This window comes from Lepus europaeus, chromosome Y (assembly GCF_033115175.1).
Source record: "Lepus europaeus isolate LE1 chromosome Y, mLepTim1.pri, whole genome shotgun sequence".
In the NCBI taxonomy this organism is placed as follows: domain Eukaryota; kingdom Metazoa; phylum Chordata; class Mammalia; order Lagomorpha; family Leporidae; genus Lepus; species Lepus europaeus.
Genome location: NC_084851.1, coordinates 22,714,221 through 22,723,169, shown reverse-complemented (window position 1 = coordinate 22,723,169; position 8,949 = coordinate 22,714,221). Strand labels below are relative to the sequence as shown.

At 40.1% G+C, this 8,949-nt stretch overlaps 1 pseudogene; it reads right to left on the bottom strand.

Moving 5' to 3' along the window:
- Positions 1-642: 642 nt before the first annotated feature.
- Positions 643-2,595, bottom strand: LOC133754154 (nuclear receptor subfamily 2 group C member 2-like; annotated as a pseudogene).
- Positions 2,596-8,949: the final 6,354 nt, after the last annotated feature.

The following is an 8,949-nucleotide window of genomic DNA, read 5'->3' as shown; positions in this document are numbered from 1 at the left end:
AATCAGTACATGTCTGGATGACAGAGTGTTCAAAAAATGCAAGGGATTGCAAATTCAACAAAACATATTTATGATTTGGCTAAAATTCATGTAGATGCTAGTAATGTTCACAAATTAGGTTAATAATTTTAATAATGGCTTACATCAAATAAATCTGGAAAATCTGACTTTGTGGGGTGCTACTATCATTATTCTAAGTATTTTTCTTAAAATAATTTGGTGACTACTCTCTAATGTTCATAAATCCCAATATTCAGTTTGTATTAGTTACAAAATAAAAAGAGTGGAGGAAATGTTGGGGAACAAGATAGCCACAGTGTTGACAAGTTTGAGGCTCCATGTCTGCAAGAGTGAGGAGGGTACTAAACACAGTGAACTCTGTTCTAGTTCCACAGAATGCTGTGTGGAACTATAGGGAAGCTGGCTGTGGGAGAAGCACACAGCATCCTCCTCTCTTACTATTGTGGATGTCTCCATCTGTTTCCTCTCCCACAATGTAAGTTCTTACTGATGTATGTTGCAGTTTTGTGGAAAACAAAGCCTCTCTGTAAAACCTCAGATACTAGGCTCTATATAACTTGCTTGAAAAATAAAGTGGCTGATCTCAACAAGCCAGTCCCAGAGTTGTCACTCAGCCTTTGATCATTTCTCTACATTCTCTGAGACTCCTTGGTGTGCTGCTTGAGCAAACACACAACAGGAGAGACTCGTGACCTGGGCATACTGGACCAGGCCCAGAGTGAAGAGGTCATTCCAGCAGGCCCACTCTAGGCTGTGTTACAGTGCTGACCAAGTATCTGAAAGGCTTTTAGTGAACTGGCCCAGTGCATGGAGAGGAAGAACCAGAGGGAAATAGACTTGTAGATATAGTACACATTGAGGTATTTCTTTTTTTAACTTATTTAATAAATATAAATTTCCAAAGTACAACTTTTGGATTATAGTGGCTTTTTTCTCTCATAACCTCCCTCCAACCTGCAACCATCCCATCTCCCACTCCCTCTCCCATCCCATTCACATCAAGATTCATTTTGAATTATCTTTATATACAGAAGATCAACTTAGTATATACTAAGTAACGATTTCAACAGTTTGCACCCACACAGAATCACAAAGTGTAAAGTACTGTTTAAGTACTAGTTATACTGTTAATTCACATAGTACAACACATTAAGGACAGAGATCCTACATGGTGAGTAAGTGCACAGTGACTCCTGTTGTTGATTTAACAATTGGCACTCTTAATTATGATGTCAGTAATCACCTGAGGGTCTTGTCATGAGCTGCCAAGGCTATGGAAGCCTTTAGGGTTTGCAGACTTTGATCTTATTGCGATAGGGTCAGAGTCAAAGTGGAAGTTCTCTCCTCCCTTCAGAGAAAGGTACCTCCTTCTTTGATGGCCCGTTTTTTCCAGTGGGATTTAAATATTGGTCTGTGCATTGTCAGCTTAAACGTAAGGGATGTGTTTGAGAGGAGAGGGCCTTCAACCTCATTAATGGGTGTTGACTGGTTTCTGCTGGTAACATGGATGCTCCCCTTTCCACTGGTGTCTATGTCTTTGACCAAGCTTGGAGGCCAGGAGTTGTCTGTGATATTAAGTGCTTTAGATAAAATATCAAAGGCCCATGTAATCTCACTTGCAGACTGGTCCTCTAGCTGGTTTTCGAAAGTGTCAACATTGTTCAAGGATTCACTTGGCAAGGGAGGTCACTGTTTGCCAGTGTGTCTAAGCTCCCTGGCTTGTTTCTGCTGTGGAGTCATGGCTAAGAGAACTGTGCCATCCTGATGTAGGCTGCTAGATGTTCAGAAGCATCCCTTGCTCCATCTTTGTCTGCCACAAATGTTTTGTGGCTATTGGAGGACTTCTCAGGTCCTTCTGGGTATAGATTTTCTCAGATGAAGCAGCACATTTGGTTCTCCCATTGCATATCAATGGGCTTCTGTTCACACTGCACAGATTCCATTTTCACACCCATAGCCAAAAATTTTTTCAGCCAGCAAAACCAACAGTGATTGCAGTGATGTTTGTTGGCTACAAAGTCTTGGTTGCTCTGGCAAATTTTTCTGAATGGTCCTTTTAAAGAAACCTTTGCAACCTTCACGATTGACAGCCAAATAGTGATGGCCAGAGGCTTTGTCACCACAGACCACACACTACTCTACCACCTGGAGCAGCTATAGGCCCATCTTGCCCAGCAATTGCTCCACAGGCGCAGAATCCATGACCATCTGGATCCTGCCAGGAATGAGGTTGTCTCAGGTATTGAATATGAGCTGCTTTGTGCTGGATGTCTCCAGGAAAGCCAGGATTACCATCTCAGTTCCTGTTCCATCTGGACCAGTGAGAATGAACTACTCTTTGGGGTATCCAGAGGCATCCACTGCTGTGACTATCTGTGTCGTCTGTCCTGTCAGCTTGTCCATCACAGTCTGAATGTGCTGAGGAGAGGCTACCAGCAGAGTTGGTGTAATGATCTGGATGCACAGGGAGGGGCTGGTCATCCCTTGGAGATTCTGGCAGAGAGATCTGTGTAGGTGGTAATTCAACCACTTGTGGGTCCTCACTCTGTGATGAACCAGTTCCTCCATATTTGTAGCCAAGATGAAGCAAGATCATTAGAGAACCTCAGGATTTTGTACCAAAGTGGCCTAGAAGCAGATCCCATGTAGGCAGTGGGCAGCTCCTGGAAGAGAGGGTCCAGAACAGTGAGACTGGGCTCCCTGAATACGATGGCAGGAGCCTGAGACTATGGGCTTGTGGGCCCACAGGAGAGAGGTGACACTGTCGTGAAGGGGGGTGGGCCTGGGGAGTGGGCCTGGGGCACTGCCTGGTGTGGGCCCAGGAGTTCCACTGAGGTCACAGGGAAGGAGGGATCTGTTGTTTTTTGTAGTGGAATGAGAAGGCCATGCGAAGGTTGCCACTGGCAAGTGAGCATCAGTTAGTCAGGAATGGCTTTGAAACCCACCTGGCAATGGAGCCTGCCTGGCAATGGGCTGTGATTGGATGGTTTTGGAAACTGCCTGGCGACAGGTTGTGATTGGATGGATTTGAAACTGCCTGGTGACAGGCTGTGATTGGATGGCTCTGGAAACTGCCTGGCAACAGGCTGTGATTGGATGGATTTGGAACTGCCTGGTGACAGGCTGTGATTGGATGGCTCTGGAAACTGCCTGGCAGCAGGCTGTGATTGGATGGCTTTGGAAACTGCCTGGCAACAGGCTGTGATTGGTTGGGGCATAGATCGCCCCTTGTCCAGATTGGCTGGTCTTGGCTATATAAGCTGTTGTACCAACTGTAATAAATGAGTCTGCCAGCTGCTCACCTCAAGCCTGCTTTCACCTGACCCCCGGGGTCTGTGTGTTGACTCCGCGCCTCTTGCCCCCACCATGCTGCTCCTCTCAGAAACGAACCCACCGTAACACTGTTGAGAAATCAACAGCAACAGTTTTTGTCAGTGAAACGTCAGAGTTCCTGACCCTGGTGCAGCCACCTCTGCTGCTAGAGTGCTGGGAGGAGTAGGAGGGCAAGTGTTCTCCCCAGCACCAGCTTCCCTGTGTATAGTTTTTCTATAATACATATATTCAATGAATTCTCTAAAGACTAATACCAGCCCAGATTTCATTATGCAAATATACTATGACTTTTTTCAACATTAGAACATTCTTTGTGTAGCATATTTACCTAATTTCATGAGTTAATAGTATTTATTGTTATTTAGCAATAAATTTCTATCCCATTTAATGAGCAATGCTTACTTCAATTTCCCACATTATGGGCATGTCCTGAGAACAAACCAGATCAACATTCCCATTAACACTTCACTGATTTTTTTTATATTTATTTGTTTAGCTGGATGTCAGAGCTACAGGGAGAGATAGAGAAAGATCCTGCATTTTAGGGTTCACTCTCTACAATGTCCAAGGTGGGCCAGACCAAAACCAGGAGCTTCTTTCAGGTCTACCACATGGGTAATGGCAACCCAAGCACTCAGGCCATTTTCTACTTTTCCCAGGCCATTAACAAGGATCTAGATCAGAAGTGAAGCCACAAGGACACAAACTGCCACTGAATGGGGTGCAGGCATTGCCAGTGTCAGCTTTACCCACTATGCCACAATGCAGGTCCCTATTTCACTGAATTGTTGGAGACAATGATCAGCTGTACCCAATCCCAACTCAGTCTTACCTTTTAGTCTGTATTCTCTCAGATTATATTTGAGTATTTTATGTTATCTACCAAATATTATTCAAAGAGGAAGAGAGTTTTAAAGCTAAATCTTTATATGTTCTAGGTAAATATGTTTGAGTGGAAGGCCATGTGTATGTCCAGTATGTGTATCATATATTGTGTTGCTACAAGGACAGTCTGCTAGATAAAATCCAGGACATCCTAATATTGTGTGGAACATAGTTATACTAATATTCATGTTGTTTAACTGAAATGTAAATTCAACTAAATGTTCCACCTTTCTAAGTCTGACTGCCTTACTCAAAAGACACATAGGAACTTCTCAACTGATAAAATAATGACAAACTGCTCTTTATGTTGTATCATTGTGTTTTTTACTCCCTTGTTACCAAGTGTATAAGGTTACTTGGATATCATAAACTTCCACTCCCAACAACCATTTAACCAACTTCCCAATTAATTATACTAATTCTTTCCTAGTCCTATCTTTAGGTTTCACAAAATACTTCTTTTATAATTCTAAATTGACTTTTGCATTATTGTAGTAACACTCTACTGAAGAGAGGCTGGGACTATTAGTAATGCTCAAGCTATGATTCCTAATCAAAGCACAGGAAGGCAGGATCAATGCTTCCATAACAACAACAGTTGTTTTCTCAAATAGCCACAGGTCAGTCACCATGACTTCCAAGAATAGGAAGTCTTGTGTGATGAAAGATTAGAGGGCTTGTGCTCTTTGAGCTAGTAATTTCATTTCTAGGAGTTTATTCTAAGGAAACAAACAAACAAAAACACCAACATCTGCACTGAGTGTTCCTCACAATCTTACTTGTAACAGCAATAAGTCAACAAATAAGTGAGAACAAAAATGGAGACCAACATTCAAATCTCCATCAGAATAGGATTAGGTAAATTCCTGATGGTGCACTCAAGGAAATTATTCTCCTAATGGGATCTTACCCTACTGTCTACTCTCAACAAAATATGTGGTCTCAAGAAAACGTCAGAGACAAAAAAGATTTCCATGCTTAAAATCCACTAGTAGATTCTCATTTTGTTTTTATTATTTATTCATTTGAAAAAGATAAAATTGCATTTCAATTAAAAATTTAAATATATACATGATATATTCTTTGATTATGTACAATGGGTATTTCAAAAAGTTTGAGGGGATAGAATTCAAGGCTAAATTTATTTTGTTGGAAGAAAATTTGAAATCTATGTATATAAGGGATCTGTAAAAACTAATAGAAAATGTGTATTATAAAAATCTATACATAGATTCAAGCATTTTTCAACAAAAGTAATCTCTTAATTCCATTTTACATGAACTTTTTGAAGTATCATTGTCCACATTGTTTTGCAAGATATACACATTGTGGAATAGCCAAACAAAGTGAATTAATACACATATCATCTCACACATTTTTAAGAGGTAGTAGTCCTTAAATCTATTTTTTCAACTATTTTGCAGAATATAATGCATTATTATTAACCATAGCCATCATGTATCATATTTTCTTCATGTTCCAGCTCAATCATCTTCTATATTTTGATTATAAACCCACATTTTCCTTCCCTTAATTAAGTTCTTTGACATTATTGTTTGTCTCATCAACTTAAATGTTTTTGCCCTAGCTTCCTTAAAGTTACCCCATTATTGGGGAGGAGCCAAGATGGTGGATAGTGAGGAAGTGTGCCGATAGTCTGGAAAATGAAGTTTCATGAAAGTGGAATTACTGTAGCCTCAAGAAAAGATTCAAGAAAAAAACTGCAGAGGAAATGCTTCCGGATCTAGTGGATGTGACACAGAGGACCTACAAGGAGCCCACCGCATGGAAACCCAACCGCGGGAGCCAAGCCGCTGAATCTCCCCAGTGCAGGAATGAAGAGGAGGTAAGACAAAAGCCTCAGAAATGTGAGACATTAGTGGGGAAAGGCAGAGGCCCCTCCCTCCACTTGAGCAAAACAAAGAGCAGGCACTATTTTACATAGGTAAAGTGACAATGAGTACACAAACTCAGTAACTTTGGGTCTAAGGTAAAACTGAGAACACATTGAGGGCTGCATAAACTCTTTGTGTGGTCCCAAGGGTAGATCAAACGAATGTCACAGAGGCCAGATTTCAACTACCCTCAATTCCATTCAGCCATTCAGAATTACTTCCCAACTGAGTCAAAAAGAGAGAGAGAGAGAGAGAGAGAGAGAGAGAGAGAGAGAGAGAGAGAGAGAGAGACCCAGCAAGGAGCAAGGTGAGTCACTTTTTGCACAGCCTTAAACTTGAAGAATCAAGCAGAGCTCTCTGGCCACACCCATCACAGCCTCTAAGGATCCATCAAAGCAGACAGCACACTTAGAGGCATAGTATAACGAGAAAAAATCACCACAGCAAAAAAAAAAAAAAAACATAAATTATCTCCAAAATGCCAACATGCCAAACAACAAACATAGAAGCCAAGGTAACAAGAGCAAGGAAGACACTATGATGCACCCAAATGAACAAGACACACCAAAGCAAGATTATGAAGATGATGAGATAGAGGAAATGCAAGAAGCAGATCTCAAAAAATTGGTAAGAACATTAAGAAGTTCTCATAAACAAATTCTTGAACTACAGAAATCCTTAATGAACAAGATAGAAAATCTATCTCATGAAAATGAAATATTAAGGAGGAATCAAAATGAAATGAAACAACTAGTAGAACAAGAAACTGTGATAGTGACAAGAAAACATAATGAAATGAAGAACTCAATACATCAATGAGAAACAAATTAGAAAGCCTTAAAAACAGAATGGGTGAAGCAGAAGAGAGAATATCGGACTTAGAAGACAGAGAACAGGAAAGGAAACAGGCAAACCAAAGAAAAGAAGAAGAAATCAGAAATCTAAAAAATACTGTCAGGAATCTACAGGATACTATTGAAAAACCCAACATTCGGGTCCTAGGAGTTCCTGAAGGCATGGAGAAGGAAAAAGGATTAGAAGGCATTTTCAGTGACATACTAGCAGAAAATTTCCCAGGTTTGGAGAAAGAGGCATTTTAGTACAGGAAGCTCATAGAACCCCTAATAAACAGGACCAAAAGAGATCCTCACCACGACACATTGTAATTAAACTCACCACAGTGAAACACAAAGAAAAGATCCTAAAGTGTGCGAGAAATGCCAGATTACTCTCAGAGGATCTCCAATTAGACTCACAGCAGACTTCTCATCAGAAACTCTACAAGCTAGGAGAGAATGGTGAGATATAGCCCAGGTACTAGGAGAGAAAAACTGCCAGCCCAGAATATTATATCCTGCAAAGCTCTCATTTGTGAATGAAGGTGAAATAAAGACCTTTCACAGCAAACAGAAACTGAAAGAATTTGTCGCCACTTGTGCTGCCCTGCAAAAAGATGCTTAAAGATGTGTTACATACAGAAACACGGTCACCAATATGAAAGAAGATAAAGGAAGGAAACCTCACAGCAAAAAATCACAGGACTCTCAAAGTATATATATTAGAAAATATCTTTGGCAAATGGCAGGGCAAAGTTACTCCTTCCCAATAGTCATATTGAATGTTAATGGCTTAAACTGTCCAGTTAAAAGACACCGATTGGCTGATTGGGTTAAGGAACAAAACCCATCTTTTTGCTGCTTACAAGAAACTCATCTTTCCAACAAAGATGCATACAGACTGAAAGTGAAAGGCTGGAAAAAGATATACCATGCCAACAAAAATGAAAAAAGAGCGGGCGTAGCCATCTTAATATCGGACAACATAAACTTTACCACAAAAACTATTAGGAGACACAAAGAGGGGCACTATATAATGATTAAGGGATCCATTCAACAGGAAGATATAATGATTATCAATGTTTATGCACCTAATTACAGGGCACCAGCTTATTTAAAATATTTGTCAAGGGACTTAAAGGGAGACTTAGACCCCAATACAATAGTACTGGGGGACTTCAATACTCCACTCACAGAGATAGACAGATCAACAGGACAGAAGATCAACAAGGAGACAGTAGATTTAAATGACACTATAGACCAAATGCATCTAACAGGTATCTACAGAATATTTCATCCTACATCTAAAGACTTTACATTCTTCTCAGCAGTACATGGAACCTTCTATAGGATTGACCACATACTAGGCCATAAAGCAAGTCTCAGCAAATTCAAAAAAATTAGAATCATACCATGCAGCTTCTCAGACCACAAAGGAATGAAATTGGAAATTAGAAACTCAGGAATTCCTAGAGCATGTGCAAACACATGGAGATTGAGCAACATGATCCTGAATGAAGAATGGGTCATAGAAGAAATTAAAAGAGAAATCAAAAATCTTCTGGAAGTAAATGAGGATAACAGCACAACATACCAAAACCTATGGGATACAACAAAAGCAGTGTTGAGAGGAAAGTTTATATCAATAGGTGCCTACATCAAGAAATTGGAAAGGCACCAAATAGATGAGCTTTCAAGTCATCTCAAGGATTTAGAAAATCTGCAGCAAACCAAACCCAAACCCAGTAGGAGAAGAGAAATAATTAAAATCAGAGAAGAAATCAACAGTATTGAATCAAAAAAATTACAAAGAATCAGCCAAATGAGGAGCTGGTTTTTTGAAAAAATAAACAAAATTAACACCCCATTGGCCCAACTAACTAAAAAAAAGAAGAGAAAAGACCAAAATCAATAGGATCAGAGATGAAATGGGAAACGTAACAACAGACACCACAGAAATAAAAAGAATCATCAGAAAT